This window comes from Eublepharis macularius, chromosome 4 (genome assembly GCF_028583425.1).
Source record: "Eublepharis macularius isolate TG4126 chromosome 4, MPM_Emac_v1.0, whole genome shotgun sequence".
In the NCBI taxonomy this organism is placed as follows: Eukaryota; Metazoa; Chordata; class Lepidosauria; order Squamata; family Eublepharidae; genus Eublepharis; species Eublepharis macularius.
In genome coordinates, this window is record NC_072793.1 from 142,836,915 (window position 1) to 142,856,464 (window position 19,550).

At 43.4% G+C, this 19,550-nt stretch overlaps 1 protein-coding gene across 1 annotated transcript in view; it reads right to left on the bottom strand.

Moving 5' to 3' along the window:
* The window catches only part of TAFA1 (TAFA chemokine like family member 1), a 458,533-nt gene that overhangs the window by 74,830 nt on the left and 364,153 nt on the right, over positions 1–19,550 (bottom strand). The window lies entirely within an intron of this gene.

The following is a 19,550-nucleotide window of genomic DNA, read 5'->3' on the forward strand; positions in this document are numbered from 1 at the left end:
AGGACAGAAACTAGCTCTTGAAGCCTCACTTAAAGGTTTACAGACAAGCATATATATAGCATATATATCACAGCTAGGTGATCAGAAGTCCAAATATGCTCTTGTGAGTAATTTCCCGCTTTATTTATTTGCAGCACTAGCTTTACCTACAATGAACAAGACAGCATGTCATATATACAAAAGGACGCTTCATTTTGCAATTAAAACACCAGTTTATCATTTAAGTTGGCAAAAGGAAAGCCAATTCCTATATTTGCATGACATACTAGGTGAATTGGTACACACCAGATGTGATTCTGAATCTTATCACACTTGTTCTCTGCCTTCTCAGACGTTGTGTGTGTATGTATATAGCTTTTATGGTTCCAAAGTAGTTTTCCAGTTGCCCGACTGGCACATCACTGACACATCCCAGCCTAAATCTTCAATACTTCCTCTTTGGGTGTATGTATGGAGCCCTCTGAATGTTACCCATCCATGTGGGCTACGGTACAGAACATTTAAATAACCCACCCAATCATGTGGAAACTTTTCTTTGGAATCGTCATCATGACCCCTCTCCCAGTGTGATGCTGATTCCATGGCTGAGCGGCTTCTGCCCATGTGGCTCAGATCTTTTAAAACCACTGGGAAACCACTCATGAAAAAGTGCTCCCTGCATAGCTAGAATAATTTTTAAAAGAGGCCTTTGCTACAGATTGAAACTGACTTAACAATCCTTTCCTTTTCCTATGAGACCCTGCAGATTATAGTTATGCATGGGGACTTAAGGGTCTCCAGAGAAACATAAGAATTCTCACCAAACTATAATGCCCACAATCATTGTGAGAAGCCACAACAAGCTACTCCTGTTTTCGAAGTGGAATGGATTCATTAGTGGTTCCCTGCTCTTCCACAGGGCACAGCAATAAGATGCAAATGAACTGGATGATATGAGAGCTACAGCAAAAAATGCATGTACAAGCTTCCTAAGTTTAATATGCAATAGCGGAGGACTCCATCCATTTCACTTTGAAAACAAGGGTAAATGCAATTTGTTCCTCCAAAATCCAGGAAGAAATTTGGAACTTCAGAATTAATATCCATTAGGAGGTTCTATGATCATTTGAATCGAGACTGTAGTAGGACCTGGTGTCAGAACACCTATTATCCCTCCCTAATGTCATGCCTTTAACACTGACCACAATGGGCTCACAATGCCGCCACCATCTTAACACAACATCCTGTTGATGAACGAGCCTTTGTTATGAAAATGTCTGAAGAGGATCAAGCCAATTTTAAATGCTGAGACTCTCAGCTAAGAGTGGTCCCCTTAATGTGTGGGGAAGTTTTATGTAATGTTAAATATTCAAACCAGCTTTCAAGGATGAGTCAATCAAAGCTGGTTAATGCCTGTTAAGGTAAAAGACCTTCGGTCATATACTCCTGGGGCTTGGTATTGATGAGTTTGCAAACTGGAGAGATGGTCCCCATTTTAATATTTAATTCATCTCGTCAAGATGAGCTGTTTCCTGTATGGTGCAGAATCATTTTTGCTTGTCCCTGACACAGCTCTTTTCTGAGGCAAAAATGCAGCGAGCGAGATAAAAGACCATTACCAGTGAGTCCTATTACTCCATTCACATTTCTCCTAGCAGGAAGGGAACATGAAAGGAGTCTTATCTCTTGGGATTTGGGTTTAGAATGTTGCAGAAATTTTATACGCGAGGCCTCATTATTTTTTTCTCAAAACTGGCGAAATTAAAAATACAGTTGCCTTTTATATTCTTTCTGTTAGCCTTGGAAACTTTTAGGCTTCAGTGACAGTAATCTTCCTCATTATCTGCCTTACATACTTTTCTCATTTAGTTTTCCTTGCAGATATATGGGGATGGTCAGAAAATGGAAGTTTTGGTAATAGGAATAACCAGATGGAATCCAGTTGCATTTGTTACACCCTAATGGAGTTTGCAGTGGTAACTATCTCTAAGTTATAGATATGCACATTTCTTTGTCATGCACAGTATAAGCAGTAGATCTTGTAGATTTCTAAAACACAGATACCAGTCTTTTTTCCATACCAGGGAAAACAGCAACAGGAGAGTGTGAGAAGGAATATTCCCTCTGCTCCCAGTACTACAATACCTGATCCCAGTCACACACGCACACACCCCACAGCTGCTTTGTATGGTTCAAAAGGAGACATTTAGGAGGTCTAATAATCAATCATCCAAAAGACCCCATGTGGTTTGATATTTAGAAAACGGATGTGTCAATGGCCCCATGTTAGACTTTTATCATCATTAAAACAAAAGATTACTCAGATAAGTAAATATGAATAACCAAACAAAACAAAGGTTTGTGGGCTAATCCCACTGGACTGAGGGAAATTTATACCAGTAGTTTCTCTAGTACTCATATAACAAAAGCATATAACATTCCAACTTTCCTAATGAATATGACCCAGATGAATATATAGGCTTAGAACCCATTAAAAAAATCACGCTTCAGGTGAGGGAGAGGGTGGATTTGAGCTGATTCTCACCTTCTATGGTAGCACTCCAATCCCCTCTCATACTACTTCGGAAGGGCCCTCTGTAGCTCAGAAGCTGCATTTGGGGGGGGGGGTACATTTAGGGCTGCATTGGGAAGGGGGAAGGCAGAGAAGTTGCATGCACAGAAGTACATCCATGCACATACGGTTTAGAAAGGATCCAACCTATAAATAGGATTTCCAAGTCTCCCACTATGGAAGGAGGCTTCCTGCTGGCAGCCATAGTTGCCCACCACCACTCCAAGCTGTGGCAGGAGAAATAATAATAATAAAACAATGGCACCATCTGCGCTGCTACGTCACTTCCAGGAAAAAAACAGGAAGTGACATAGCTCTAGTTTCCAGTGATTCCTAGAGTCTGTCTACACGAGATGCCTGGGTGCATGTTCATCAAGTGCCGGGAGACACAAAGTTAGTCAAGAAATGTAGTTTTAAAAGACAGAGCTGGCGGAGATCACTCATGAGGGGAAGGATTCTCTCACAGCCCTCCACCGCCTCTGGCGTGCTGGGCTGTCTTTCCTTTTGGAACCTTTGTCCTGCCACCCTCGCTGCTTAAAAGTTTGAAATAACTGAGCCTGATTGACTCATAATTTTTTTAACCTTTCTAATGAAAATTCTGTGCTTGCTATCCTTCTTTGCTGTGGTCTGTTTTTGTTTCTTTTCACAAAGTGAGAAAGAAAAGAGTAAGCTAAAATGGCAGTTCAGCTATCATTGCCTAAGAAGAACTTTTTCGGGGTGGGGGTGTTTTTCAACTGACACAAAAATTGGAGAGGAGCTAGTGCTGTCTGTCCACTAATGATCATCCAAGTTTCAAGCAAACTGCACCAGAGGGGTCCAAGTATAAGACCCCTGAACAAGGTGTCCTTAATAGAGGTGGACATGAACCAAAATACAACCCAAACTTTGTCATGAACTGGGCCGGTTCGTGGTTTGTGAACTGGCAGTTTGTCAGAGCCCATTTTTGATGAACCGCCACGAACTTTAGGCTGGTTCGTTTGTTTCATTTTTCAATTCGTCAATGCAGACAGCCTGACACTGTTCGATCAGTTTCATAGGCAATGGGGGGGGGGGGAATGGACTTTCTGCAGCCCCAGAAGTGACCTTTTGCTGCCCCAGAAGTGACGTTTTCACGAACCAAACCGGTTCACGAACCAGGGCAAGTTTGTGAAAGTTTGTGGTTTGTGAAATGCAACGAACTGCATGGTTCAGTATTGTCCCAGTTTGTGCCCACCTCTAGTCCCTAACCATCCTACTTGCAGAGAGAAAAAGAGTTCTGTTCCCAAAAAGCAGGGAAGGAAGAAGGAGCTAGCTAGAATAGTAGATTTTCTGGTCCCTGTGCCTGGCTTGTGCTGGCTGGGACTGCCTTCCCTTAGCCTGGGCGATTTGGAGAATCAATGAAAAACAAAATGCCTGCTGCTGTTAATAGTAAGCATCCAAACACACAAAAAAATACACAGATTTGTGTGTGTGTTTTTTGTAATGCCTAAGAATCCTGGATTTGTGTAACTGTTCCAGAAAATCATAGTGACAACCCTAAAACGCTATTTTCCTGTATATTTTCAGCTTGGAATTCCAGAATGCACATCCCTAATGCAAATAGGTAGGTCTTAAAAGCTTCTTCAAGATGTTAAGCATTGGTTCTGAGGCATGGAGACATTAGAATGGACCATAAATGCCTTTTAAAAAATGTTAAATGCTTCATGCTAGCCATTTCATTCACCCATGTACACATGCATCTCTCTCTCTCTCTCTTTCTCTCTCTTTCACTCCTACTAAAAGCTGTTTGTCTAGACACGCAAAGAGAATTTTAGAATCCTTTGTTAGAGAAACTGAGGGGTGGTTTATGTGTATTATTATTTAATGTTTTCCTGATGCCAATTGTTATTCTGGTGTTAAGACAATCTGTCAGAATTGTCTACTGAGAGCAATTATAGAAAGAAACGTCACATTTCAATCCCTTTTATTAGCAATCAGCCTTTATTCAGAATCTGAAATGCCTGGTTTCTTTAACAGAATTTACAGTCCTGAGCATCAAATTCCACTGCATTTTTGCTGAAAAGTTCATCTTCTTCATAGGAGGGCAAGTTAAAATGCTTCAGGACTTAAGAATACATTAGACAAACTCATCGGTTCCTGTTTCAACCAACAATCACCATGTCAATGACTGTCATAAATTTAGAGTGACAAAACGAAAATTTAGTTTACGAACAAGTACTTTTGAACATCTGAGTACAGTGCTGAAGTGCCTGAGGAATAGCTGCAGTTTTTAACTCTATTACAGTAAAATACTATCAACGAAGTCATTGACAATTCTGAACTTTGTTACATAAGAAAAGGTGGTATATTGGAAAATCACTTAGTACAGTTGCATTTTGCTCCAGTCTACTTCCATGAGAAGAATACTTTGTGTGTGTGGGGGTGGTGGTGGTGGTCCACAATGTTTTTTACCAATATGTTCACATTACTAATATCAGACATCGATTGCTGTGGTCTCTGCAATGCAGGGCTTGGCATACTGGATAGAGCGCTGGGAGAGGATCCGGGAGATCCAGGTTCGAGTCTGTATTTCTGCCATGGAAGCTCAATGGGCTGCCTTGAGACTGTCGTAAACTCTCAGCTACCTCACAGGGTCGTTGTTGTGAGAAAATGGAGAAGGGGAGAATAATGTTCTAAGCCACTTTGAATGCTCAGACTGAGGGAGAAGAGCAAGATTATTATTTTTTTTTTAAGTAGGCAACAAAGGTCTGCCAAGGCACTGGAAAAGAGCAGCCAGCCTTGCAGCTCCTAAACATATGCTTTTGCTCAGGCTGAAGAGGAACAGCAGGCCCTTGGATTCATTTAGGAAGAAGCTAGAGAACAGGGGCACTTGTAATCGTCTGACTAGAATGTTTCTGTCCTAAAAAGTTTGGTCTGTTAGCCAGAATGCCTAGCAGTTCCCTACTGTTGCTTTGAACATGGCTAGATGGAGGCAGTCACCTCAGGTGGCAGGGTGGCACCACACTCCACCCTGCAGTCTCCTCTGTTGCCTCAGCCCTAATTACAGTTGCAAACCTTCATGTGGGGCCTGGTGTTGTCCTGGAAACTGATCACCTGGCTACAGAGATCAGTTTCCTTGGAGGAACTGGCAGCGTCAAAGGGCAAACTCTATAGCATCACATCCATCATATCACACTTGGAGATTGCTAACACTAGTAAGAGGGTGTTGCTGCAGGGAGGGGTCTGAGTCAGTGGTCTGACTGTGGTGAAAGGAAAGGGAATCAGCTACCCTGACTAAGGAGGGGATGTAGTTAGAGATCAACAAACTCTGCCCTACTCATCTCCATCTTTGACTCTACTTACTTCCCCAGTGTATTCTGGGAAATGTAGTTTGTTGACAGGCAGATCACCTTTTTATTTGTTTGGTTGTTTGGGCTTACCCTCATCTTCATGATATAAGTATTCCTTGTTATGGAAATGCAGTCTTATGTGCATACTGCTTGCACATATTTATATGTATCTTATGCTCACATTTGAGCAAAGTATCGAGATGGGAGGAGGGAGAGCATGTTCACACCTGCTCCTGATCTACATGTGCTAGTTTAAACCTACATACCTCATACATAGAGGGGTACTATGAAACATCATAGAGTGAAAAACAATATCTGAAGTACACGTATCATAATTTGCATTTAAACTGATTGTGTCCTTTATAAACCTTAGCCTCATTTTGTCTAAACACAAAAAGTTCTTGACTCTTCTTCAGTCAAGGGGGTATTCCAACCACTTGATCATGTTGGTTGCCCTCTTCTGTACTTTTTCTAGCTCTACAATAATCTTTTAGAGATATAGAGACCAGAACTGTACACAGTATCCCAAATGAGGCCATACCATAGTTCTGTAAAATGGCATCACAATATTTATTTATTTATTTATTTATTTCAAACATTTCTATCCCACCTTTCCATCCAATTTAGAGTTCCCAAGGGGCAAACGCTGAAACACTGAAGATGTAAAAAGCATTCAAAACACACACACACACACACACACAACATTTAAAACAGATAAAACATAATATCATCACAAAAATGTAAACACAAAAACGCACCGAGGGAGGAGAGCTAATAAGAGTTAGTGATGGAACACCAAATAAAAGAAAAATGTCTTCACCTGCTAGTGGAAGACAATGATAGAGGAGATTAATCTTCTGGGGAGGTAAGTTCAAAGTGTGTGACACATAGGTTTGCCAGGTTCCCCGGAAACCTGCAGGAAATGGTACTTATCTGTGTTCTTGGTATGTGTGTGCGCCAACCTCCGCAGGGGACTGGCAACCCTAGCCTCTAAAGATGACCAGAGGTTCATATGGGAGGTTCATATGGGAGTAGGCAGTCTCTCAAGCATGCTGGCCTCAAACCATATAGGACTTTAAAGATCATTTCCAGCTCCTTAAATTGGGTCTGGAAGCAAACTAGGATACAATGTAGATAGAAGAAGACTGGAGTGATATTGTCCCTATGACCTACTCCAGGTAAAGGTAAAAGGTAGTCCCCTGTTCAAGCACCAAGTCATTATTGACCCATGGGGGGACATCACAACCTTGGCAGACTTTTTACGGGGTGATTTGCCATTGCCTTCCCCAGTCATCTACACTTTACCCCCAGGAAACTGGGTACTCATTTTACCGGCCTTGGAAGGATGGAAGGCTGATTCAACCTTGAACTGGCTAAGTGAACCCGGCTTCTGCCAGGATCGAACTCAGGTCATGAGCAGAGCTTGGGCTGCAGTACTGCAGCTTACCATTCTGCACCATGGGGCTCTTTTCATCTATCAGACTACTCCAAGGTTTGAGCTTTGGAGTGTATTTGAAATCTAAAATAGTAAGAGTCCAGATGCATCTGATGAAGAGAGCTGTGGTTCTTGAAAGCTTGTGCTACAATAAAGTTGTTAGTCTTAAAGGTGCTACTGGACTCTTTACTATTTTGCAACTACAGACTAACACAGCTAACTCCTCTGAATCTTTGAAATCTAATTTGCCATGTTGTTGCCCACTCCCTCAGTTTGGATAGATCCTTTTGTGACTTTTCACAGTTCAATTTGGTTTTCACCATCTTGAATAACTGATGTCATCTGTAAACTCAGCCAGAACTTTGCTCAGCCCCAAATCCAAATAATTTATGAATGAGTTAAATAATACCAAACTCATAGAATCATAGAATCATAGAATCATAAGAGTTGGAAGGGGACATACAGACCATCTAGTCCAACCCCCTGCCCAGTGCAGGATCAGCCTAAAGCATCTCTGACAAGTATTCATCCAGCCTCTTCTTGAAAACTGCCAGTGTGGGGGAGCTCACCACCTCCCTAGGCAGCTGATTCCACTTTTGAACTACTCTGACCGTGAAAAAGTTTTTCCTAATATCCAGCCGGTACCTTTGTGCATATAATTTAAGCCCATTGCTTCGCATCCTACCCGCTGCAGCCAACTGGAACAGCTCCTTGCCCTCCTCCAAATGACAGCCTTTCAAATATTTAAAGAGAGCAATCATGTCCCCCCTCAACCTCCTCTTCTCCAAACTAAACATTCCCAAGGCCCTTAGCCTTTCATTGTAGGGCTTAGTCTCCAGACCCCTGATCACCCTCGTCACTCTCGTCTGCACCCTCTCGATTTTGGCCACATCCTTTTTGAAGTGAAGCCTCCAGAACTGCACACAATACTCCAGGTGTGACCTGACCAAGGCAGTATAAAGAGGGGCTATGACCTCCTGCGATTTCGATGCTATGGCCCCTTTGATACAACCCAAGATTGAATTAGCCTTTTTTGCCATCGCATCACACTGACTGCTCATATTTAGTTTACAGTCCACTCTTACCCTAAGATCCCTTTCGCATATACTACTACCCAGAAGTGTATCCCCCATCCAGTATTTGTGCTTCCCATTTTTGTGGCCCAGATGTAATACTGTGCACTTGTCTTTGTTGAATTGCATCCTATTCACAGCTGCCCACTTCTCCAGAGTATTCAGGTCTTGTTGAATTTTAATTGTATCTTCTTGGGTGTTTGCTACTCCTCCCAATTTGGTATCATCAGCAAATTTAATGAGCAGCCCTTCCACTCCTTCATCCAGATCATTTATAAAAATATTGAAAAGTACCGGGTCCAAAACCGAGCCCTGCGGCACCCCACTGGACACCTCCCTCCAATCTGATGAAATGCTGTTGACCACCACTCTTTGAGTGCGGTCCTCTAACCAGTTCCCTATCCACCAAACAGTCCTATAGTCCACTCCACAGTCTTCCAGGAGGCCTTGAAGATGATGGACAGGGGTTCTGCAAGATCTCTAGAAAGTTCTTTCAGCACTCTTGGGTGCACCCCATCCGGCCCAGGGGATTTGTATTCATCCAATGCAGCCAGATGCCTCTCCACAACCTCTCTGTCAATGTCAATTAGCCACTCAGGTGTCCTGCCACATTTTCTACTATCTCTAGATGTGCCTGAGTTCTTCAGGGAGAAAACAGAGGCAAAAAAGTCATTAAGCCTGTCTGCTTTTTCTCTGTTCTCCATCCGAGTTTCTCCATCTACTCCCAACAGCGGTCCAATTGCCTCTTTTACCTTGTGTTTGCTTCTCACATATCTGTAGAAGTTTTTCTTATTGTAGCGAGCCCTCCTGGCCAGACCCAGCTCATACTGAGCTTTGGCCTCTCTGATGGCTGATCTGCAGTGCCTAGTAACCCTCATATACTCCTCTTTAAAGGTCTGTCCTTCTCTCCATTTCCTGAACATTTCCTTTTTCTCTCTTAGCTTATTCTGGAGCTCTCTGTACATCCACATCGGTTTCTTGGAGCCCTTACCATGTTTCCATCTTGCTGGGATAGTGAGGGCTTGAGCTTGCAAAAGTTCGTGTTTGAGAAGGGACCACCCTTCACTCGCTCCTTTCCCTTCCAGCACACTCCCCCACGGAATGACTCTCATCAAGCCTCTGAGTTCATTGAAGTTGGCCCTATGAAAATCTAACCTACGAGTCTGGCTACAAACTTCCTTGGCTCCCCACAGCAATTGGAATTCAAAGAGGACATGGTCACTTCCCCCTAAGGTCCCCACCACCTTCATCTCATCTACCAATTCTTCCCTGTTGGTTAATATCAAGTCTAGTATGGCCGAGCCCCTTGTAGCTTCCCCCACCTTTTGAAAAAGGAAGTTATCGGCCAGGCAGTTCAGGAAATTGCGTGATTCATGACACTTTGCTTAGCCTGTCTCCCAGCACACATCAGGGAAGTTGAAGTCACCCATAATTACAAGGTTCTGATGTCTGGATACTCTACCAATCTGTTCAAAGAGGGCAGCATTCGTTTCTTCTCGCTGGTCAGGTGGTCTGTAGCAGACTCCAACAATAATACCCTTTGTCCTTCCTCCCCTTATTTCTACCCATATGCTTTCCACCGGGCTGTCCACCCCATTCTCCATAACTTCTTGACAATCAAGCCCTCTCCTTACACACAACACCACTCCACCTCCTCTTCTACCCTTCTGGTTTTTCTTGAACAACTCATACCCATCCACTAGCACATTCCAGTCATGGGAATCATCCCACCAAGTCTCTGTAATTACTACTATATCGTAGCCCTCTGTTTGCAATAGAAGCTCAAGCTCTTCTTTCTTATTGCCCATACTTTGGGCATTGGTATATAGACACTTGTAGCCTTGTACCTTTGTTTGACCTTTCCTACCCAGGTGGGTCCCCACTGTTTTCACTTTGTCATTGAAATCACCATGTCGATCGTCCCCTTCCCCTTGTGGCATCAGTTTAAAGCTCTCCTGATGAGGTTCTCCAGATTCATTCCAAACGTTTTCTTCCCTGCCCTTGAGAGGTGAAGCCCATCATGTGCTAGAAGGCCTCCTCTAAGAAAACCTATCCCATGGTTCCAGAACCCAAAGCGCTCCTGCCAGCACCACCAACTCAGCCAACGATTCACCTCAAGTATGGTCCACTCCCTGCGTGTTCCTCTTCCTGTGACTGGAAGGATAGAAGAGAATACCACTTGAGCTCCCAATGTCTTCAACTGCCTTCTAAGAGCTTCATAATCCTCTTTAATTCTTGCAACAGTATTCGCAGCCGTGTCGTTCGTTCCCACATGAATCAGCACAAACGGGTACTTATCAGCAGGCTTGATGAGTTTTGGCAGCCGGTCAGTAATATCCTGAATTCTGGCCCCCGGCAAGCAACATAATCTCGGAATAGGGGATCTGGCCCAGAGACATGGCGTTCCATACCCCTGAGCAAAGAGTCCCTGACGACTACCACCTTCCGTTTTTTTCCATCCATGTGGCCTCACGTCTTCTGCACACCCTCTTCCAGCACTTTGCGGTTCTCCTTCCACTCTCATCTCTGTCACCATCTCTAGCACTTCAAAACGATTCTTGAGCTCAAGTGGACCAGAGCATCTTCTTCGTTGACGTCTTTGGGTTTGTACCGCAGATCTGAGAGGAGGCTCAGAAGGGAGATCGACTCTTTCTTCTCCTCCATGACTTACCTCTTCTTGGCTGTGCAGAGCCCCCAGGCCGTTGTCAATAAAATCCTCTCCCTCCTTGATCTCCTGAAGGGTGGTGATCCTGTCCTCCAGACAAACTCTGTGTGCTGCTCACTTTACTCCATTGTGTTTATTTATTCCTTCTCTCAGCTTCCTGCTGTTTAACCAAACTTTTCATTCATAGAAGGACCTGTTCTCTTATCAAGTGATTGCTAAGTCAACTCATGACTTTTGGTAAGGTACCTTGTTGAAAGCCTTTTGGAAGTCGAAGTATATAATGTGTACTGGATCTCCCTTATCTACATGCTTGTCAACCTGCTCAAAGAACTCCAAAAGGTTTGCAGAAGCCAATCTGATTTACTTCAATCAGGTTTTGATCCTAAGATTCTACTAATTTTCCTGGAACAGACATGAGACTAACTGGCCTGTAATTTCCTTGTCCCCCTCTGGACCTGTTTTTAAAAACTGGTTTGACATTTCCCGCTTTCCAGTCATCTGTCACGGAGGGTGATTTTAACAACAAGTTACATATACTGGTTAGTAGATCAACAATTTCATATCTGAGTTCCTTTCCAACCCTTGGGTGTATGTCATCTGGACCTGGAGACTTACCAGTTTTCAGTTTGCCTAGTAATCCCAGAAATTCATCTATCATTACCTCAATTTGACAAATTCTTTAGGCTCCCTTGCTGAAAACAGCAGCTCCAGCATGGGTAAGTGCCATACATTTATCAAATGATCCAACAGCCTTCCTAGCCAAACTGCTTTAACTTGGTAGATTTGAATGAATGATTATTGAGTTTGTCTTAATGTTTTTAGCTATCTGCCCCTCAAATTCTCTTTTTGCTTGCTTTATTGTCAACTTATATTTGTTTGGCTAGAACTTGTATTCCGTTCTGTTCATCTAATTTGGCAAAATCTTCCACTTTTTAAAGTAAGTCTTTTTGCCTTTTATGGCTTCCTTGACTTGGCTTTTTTTATCCACACAGATATCCTTCTAAACTTGGAACCTTTCCTGACTTGAGGTATACATTCTATCTGGACCTTAATTAGTGTAGTTTTTAATAGTTTCCAGGCATTCCCTTTTAATGTCCTTCAGACTAGTCCCCTAATTCTTGCAAACTTTCCCCTTGTAAAATCAAAAGGGATTGTTTTAGACTTTGGGGGAAATTTCTGTTTTCATAAATGCTGAACTTAATAGCATTGTGGTCACTGCTCCCAACAACATCTATATCTTGCACCAGGTCTCACGCCCCACTCAGAACTAAATCCAGAGTTACTACACTTCAAGGCAGCTCCCCGACCTATGCTCTATGCACTATGAATAGTCATTTATGTTTTTTTCTAGAAACCTCATTTCTACAGCATGACTCGAGCACACATTTGCCCAGTCAATGTGAGGGTATTTGAAGTCACCCAGTTTTCAACATTTTCCACTTTGGTAATCTCCTTTATTTCTCTCTCCACCTTGAGATCAGTCTCATGATGTTTATTGGAGAGTGATAATAAATTTGACTTTTAAGTAGTCCATAGTGCCCCCTATATCCATCCATAGCAGTTCTATCTTCGATATAAAAAACAACACATTAGGATTGCCAACTCTGGACTGGGAAATTCCTAGAGATTTGGGAGTTGAGCTTGGGGAGGGTGGGGTTTGGGAGGGGAGAGACCTCAGTGGGGCATGATGCCATAGAATCCACCCTGCAAGCTCACCATTTTCTCCAGAGGAACTGGTCTCTGTAGTCTAGAAATCCATTGTAATTAGAGATGGGCACAAACCTAAACACGAACCAAAAAAATGCATGAACCAGGCTGGTTTGTGGTTCGCAAACTAGGGTTCGTGGGAGCTTGTTTCCATGGGGCCAAGCTACAAGTGACAAATGACACTTGAACGGCAAGTGGATCGAGTGGAGAGCAAGTGGAGGGCAAGTGAACAGGGAGGAATACACTTGCCATTCAAGTGTCATTCGTCACTTGTAGTTTGGCCCATGAACCCATGAACTGGTCTACTGGTTCGTTTGGTTTGTATTAAAGGGGCAGTTTAAATGGCCATTTCCCCAGGGAAATGGCCATTTAAACTTTTCCTGCCCCTTGCAAGTGGCAGGGCCCTTTAAACTATCAGTTGGTAGGTGGCAGGGGGGATCCCCCCCTTGCTGCCTGCCAGCTGATAGTTTAAAGGAACTTGCTGCTTGCAAGCGGCAGGGCCCTTTAAATGGCCCAAACTCCAGCCGCAGCCCCCAGCCCCCCAGCCCAGCCCCACACTTACCTTGCTGCTGGGATGGTGGAGCTGTCCTGTGGGCCTGCGGCTTCCTCCTGCGAGGGGTGGGAAGGCTGTTTTTGTCCTCTTCCGCTGCTGCACGGGCCCGCAGGGTGGTGAAGGAGGCCGAAAATGGCCTTCCCACCCCTCAAACTTTTCCTGCCCCTTGCAAGCCCCTTGCAACACCCTTGCCGCCGGGGGGATTCCCCCCCTGCCAGCTGATAGTTTAAAGGGACCTGCCCCTTGCAAGTGGCAGGAAAGGGCCCTTTAAATGATTAAATGCCCCTTTCCCTGCTGCTAAGCAGCTGGAAAGGGACATTTAAACCCCACGACCCACGCACCATGAACCAGTTCGTGAACTTGCACCAGTTTGTGGGAGTTTGTGGTTCGTGAAAACCCACAAAACATGAACCCCATGGTTCAGGGGGTTTTTTTGGTTCGTGCCCATGTCTACTTGTAATTCTGGGAGATCTCCAGGCCCCAGCTGGAGGTTGACAAGCCTACAACCTTGCCTGCTCTTGTCCATATCTATGCAGGCATAATGGTATCCCATTGATTTTGTCACATTCTACTGAAATATCCACTATATACACATTTTTACTTAGCACCATAAACTCTAGTTTGTCTATGCCACTGAATATGGTTTATAACCTATGTTGCATAGGTATTTTTGAATGCTATTTAATTTCATTTTAAAATCCTCTGGTCTTAATATACTCTGTTTTTTTAAAGCAAAGCCTCTTGTAAAATAAAAGCATCATTGTCACGGATGAAGGGGCAAAATAAAGATTTTATAAATGTACATTCCAGTTTATAGGCTTTTAAAAACTGATTATTGACTCAACTCTGTAACAGCTTCCAAAGAACCATTATTGTTTCTGTCATAAATGCATATTTAGGGACTTGTATAAAAATGTGCATTATTGACCTCATAGGCTGTAACCACACCAAAAGGTTAAATCATTGTCACAAATGACAGGAAAGTCACCTTTGAACATTTTATGGTCTGCTAAGCCAGTGCCATTTCAGGTTGTTTGTAAACTGCAGTGCAGTCCTAAATAGAGTTAAGATTTTCTAAGTCATTGACTTCAGTGAAGAACAGTGAAATTCTGCTCAGGATCGCTCTGTTGGAACCTTTCCACTCACTTCAGAAAAAGAGCCAGATTTGTCCTTAAATAGAGTTTTCTGAAATTGTGGAAACCATTGTAACTCTTACAGAGGGTTGAGTGCATATTATGTTTTACCTGTTGGTTGTTTTACCTTGAATGAGAGCTATGTTTAATAAGGGATTGAGCAAAGTCATTAGAGGTAATTGAGAATCTGCCAGGAGGTGACTATAGTGTACATCTAGCATAACATGTGCACAGATTGGAACGACTCTGGGGTAATTAGCCAGAGTGGAATGCCAAAGGAAGAACACTCAGCAGCCCGAATATAATGTTTTCTGTACACAACACTCAAGAGCATAAATTAATATCTTTGAGAAGACATCTGTAATTTTAGTTATATTATTTGTGCTCTGCCTCAAGGAATCCTTGAGGAATCCAAAAAGGGAAAGGGAGAGAGTTCAAGAATTCCTAAATAGCTTGGGGCACCTTCACTTTTCCATCAATTCTTTTAAAACTTTCCTATGCCTTTTATTGATTTGTAAAGGATGCATTGCTTTCTTTTTATTTGACCTTTGGCTGTGTTATCAAGTTTATGTTTTTTAAGAGAGTAGAAGAGTACCTGGCTGAATGGGACACAGAGAGAAACCTGGAGCAGAATATAGACTTGAGGACCTTTTCCTGCTCCCTCCATGATGTCAGTACAAAACATGTGCCACCAAGTCACCTCTGACACTACGAATGAAAGACCTCAAAAATGTCCTATCATTAACAGACTTGTTCAGATTCTGCAAACTGGCGGGTGTAGCTTCTTTTATTGAGTCAAGACTAGAGATGGGCACAATCCAAAAAAAATTAACGATCCAGCTGATCGTGGATTGGCGCCGGTGATGATCCCGAATTAACGATCCACACCGAGCACCTCCCGTTCCCGAGCCATGGATCGTGAATCGTGGATGCCAAAGCGGGTCGCGCTGCAATTCCCAGCTATGTGGGAAGGTGGGTGGTGGCAGCGGCTGCCGGGCCTGGCGGGCCTGGGAAGGCAGCGACGAGCCGCCTCCCCTCAGGTCCCATTCAGCAACACAGGAGGTCTGTGTTTGGCCATCAGAGCTCCCTATCAGGGTTTGCAGGGATGAGATTGGAGTGCCCATGGCTACAGAACACCCCCTTCCCCCTCCCTCCCCTTGGATGTCTTCTCCCAGCTTGTGAGTGCTTTGCTGCTCCGTGGTTGGAAGGAAGCCCTGCTGATCAAGGAAAGCTGGGCTTCCATTTGGGTTTCCAGGGCGACAGAAGGAGGGCAAACAGAGCTCAGGCTTTCCACTGGCTCCGTTGCCAGGGGAATAGATTGCTGGTGCCTGAGTGTCTGGATCCCCGATCCGAGCCCTAACGCAATGATCCAGGCCTCTCCTGATCGCTGGATCGTTGGCCGTGGACGATCATGATCCGCTGGGTCACGATCGCACGATCGCCATTATCGTGGGTTTTTTTCTATCGTAATGCGGATCGTGCCCATCTCTAGTCAAGACATCTCATTTTAGGTCTTCCTCTTCTCCTGCTGCCTTCTACTTTTCCAAGCATTATTGACTTTTCCAGAGAATTTTGTCTTCATGGCTCCTTTCATAACATAGTGTATTTAAATACATGGAGTATCAACGTAAGTCAGGCTAGAGCAATTTCCTCCACCAACAAGCAGCCTTCCTCCAAGTTCTGTGGGAGAGCAAGCCACTTAGGTTGGAAGAAAGGGCCAAAATTTACAAAGTAGATAGGTTAAATGCTCATAAATATAGTATACGGTTTACTATGTAGTATTTGATGATGACAATTCATTAACAGCCATAAATGATGATTCACTAGAAAGGTACATAGGCTTCCTATTTAACTCTGTAAGTAACTTTCTTGAAGACCAAAGATGAAAGCTCGGACAGGCATAACTTTATTTGTCCACTAACCTTAAGCGCTATAAACCAGTAAGCTTGAGACCTCCAGCCTTTTGGGGCCCCAGGGTAATTTTAAATTTTCTTCCCCAACCTTTGACTGTAAGAACTGAAAGTGGCATAAAAAACAAAGGCCGTGTCCACATGTCCTTAACGGGACAGCCTGCTAACAGAACTTGGGTGGGTTATCTCACTCGTTACATATGTCATCATTTCCCATTAAAACACAAAAATTTCCTTGCTAAATTACCATTCTGTTTCTTAGAGTAGACTCCCAGATGCCCCTAGGATGCTTACAAGCTTTCTGAGTTGTTCATTAACAGACTTTGATGAAATGTGTGTGTGTGTGTGTGTGTGTGCAATTTCATGAATGCATGCAAGAAGTTATTTAGGAGAGAAAAAGACAAGGAATATGACTGTGTGAAGGAACATGTGGGAGGATGCTCTAATCATCCCACTGATCAATTTAAAATTGGCATGCAGTGTTGCTCCTGTAAAAAAAAAAGTGTCTGCATACTTTTTGTGATATTATTGTCCCTCTTCACTATCTTTCCCTTTTAGCCCTCCTTTCTGCAAGTACATATAGTCCTAGATTTTGCAATCTCATCCCACGAAATAGGTTTCTCCACATTTGACTGTTTGAATTTCTCTTCTTTGGAGTCATTCCAGTATGAAGTGACCCTTCTTCACATTGCACGAGTTCTAAATGTTTAAACAGTAAAAATTAAGAGGTTTACACCCACCAGTCTGACGCCAAAGGAGGGACCATTTCCCGACAATAATTTCATTTTAATTGGAGGCAAAGACTGAACACCCGAAAACGACTCCAATTATGTCTCTATTATAAAGCCACACCACAGAGTGAAATATTTTACTCCTAAACGAGAACCTTCTGTGTGCAGCTGTGATATAAAATATCTAATCAGCTGCAGGTTCAGAGCGCATGCCTAGCAGAAGCCAAAAGCCATTTCCTCATCATAGGCAATTTTTACGTCTCTAGCTGAGAGGTAATAATGAAATCATATTTTGCTCTTCAAAATTATAACATACCTAGTGTACTAGCAGTGCCAAACCTTAAAAGTAAACAAACTTTTAAAATGTTGTGATTTAGGTGATGCTCTGCGGAAGTCATTAACAATGACTCAGGTTAAAAAAAACGGGTCTCTCTTTCTTTGACAGTGACGGCAATTTAATAGTATTTGACTCCTCCAAGTTACATGCAACTTCCTGCGGCAATGAGAGAGGCTGTTTATCAAAATGATAAACACGTTTTCATTTCCCTTCCTGGCTGCATGAATATGATTAGAAGTCTAAGACCATCAAGAACCCACTTATTCTGGCCACCAGGCAGACATTAAGGTATTCAGCACCATCTGTGCTTGAAGAGAATTCTATTTAATAGCCCTTCCCTGGGCAGGTTGGTTACAATGAATACACGTGCATGAGTAAAAGCTATGTTTAGCTGTGACACCTTGGACAGTCATGCAGCAGCCAGCGGGCTTATCTCCTTCTTTTGTAAGGTCATAAATGCAACTCAATCCAACCTACTTCAATTCAGAATCTGATCCACCACATCAGTTTAAGGCTCATTTATACTGCCTAATGCTATTTGCAGTAAAGGTAGGGTTGTCAGCCTCCAGGTAGTGGCTGGAGATCTCCTGGAATTACAACTGGTCTCCAGGCCACAGAGATCAGTTCACCTGGAGAAAATGTCTACATTGGAGAGTGGGCTCTATGGAATTATGCCATGCCAAGGTCCTTTCCTTCCCCAAACCCCACTTTCTCCAGGTTTCTCCAGGTTTCAACCCCCAGATCTCCAGGAATTTCCCAACTTGGAGCTGGTAACCCTAAGTAAAGGAATAGTGTGTGTTTTAATTTGTTGTCCTTACATTTCTATGGATTAGTTATGCCATTTACTCTTGTCATGACCCCCTCCGACCAGCCCAGTGATTTGAACTCAGAGTTCATTGAGGACGAGCCTAAATAGCCTGGGTTGGTGTCTGAGGAAGACTGAAGGGCCCAGTGAGGGCCTGACATTGTAGAGGTACCTGCTGATGTCATAGTGCATGTGCTGGGAGCATGTGCGTACTTTGCGAGTGCAAGGAGAGACACACTGGAGGCACAAGGTAAGTGCCAGGTCCCCCTCCTGCCAGGAGGATAGAGGAACCTGGAAACTCTAACCTAGGCCCATAGCCCCCCCTTGATCCACTCCCACTTCACAGGAATAGTAGCAGTGGAAGGCCTGGGTGGGGGCTGCACAAAGGAAATAAAGAGAAGGACTGGTTGCTCACAATCCCATCATGGGTCCAGAACAGAACTCTGAGAATATCCTGGCCAAAGCACAAGGCAGCCTCAGGAACTTCAACAGCTGCCAGCAAGTGCAGCTGAGCCTGATTAACTCCCAACCTATTTACGCTAAGATTTGGGAAGGCTGCCTGGTTGGACCAACCAGTTTGCCAGGTACAAGTCTTGTGCTTGTAGCTCTAGCAGACTGGCACATTCAGTTGCTGACCTAAAAGTAGCAGTTAACCTGCAGAGGAATTTCAAAGGGAGATTAGAAAGAGAGACTGCTGAATTGCAACTGATAATGAAGCTCAAGACAACACATCTACCTGCATTGAATCAAGACCTAGGCTTCCTGTCTCATTACCAATGCTGATTTCTCCACACTCACTACCCCTCTGTATATCCCACCCTATTCAATCCTGCCTGCCATTGTCATTCACTGGCTATTATCATTTGGCTTCTGCAATCACCCCATTCTCCAAGATATAAGGACAGATGGACTCACATTCTAGCTGTATCTGAAAAAGTGAGCTGTGGCTCATGAAAGCTCATCCCCTATCACAAATTTTGTTAGTCTTGCAGGTGCTACTGGACTCTTGCTCTTTTCCATTTCTGAAATATTGAATATTTATGGATGAGATCCAGGCAGTTTTTCAGGTGGTGAAAAAAGAACAAGAACAATTGCTGTGCTGGGGATCTTGGGACTTGCACAGACAGAAGTCAGGCAGCATTGAAGCTGGAACTAAAGAAGGGAATTGGGCAGAACTGAATGCAAAAAATGGCTGGATCCAAACCTATATCTAAATATATTCAGCATCAAGTATAAGGTTTTGGGGATTGCAGCCTGTATGTTCCATTCAGTTCTAGTTACACATTTGAAATATTTCCAAGCCCAAACAGACTTTTGAAAATGTTCTAAAACTGTCCTAAAA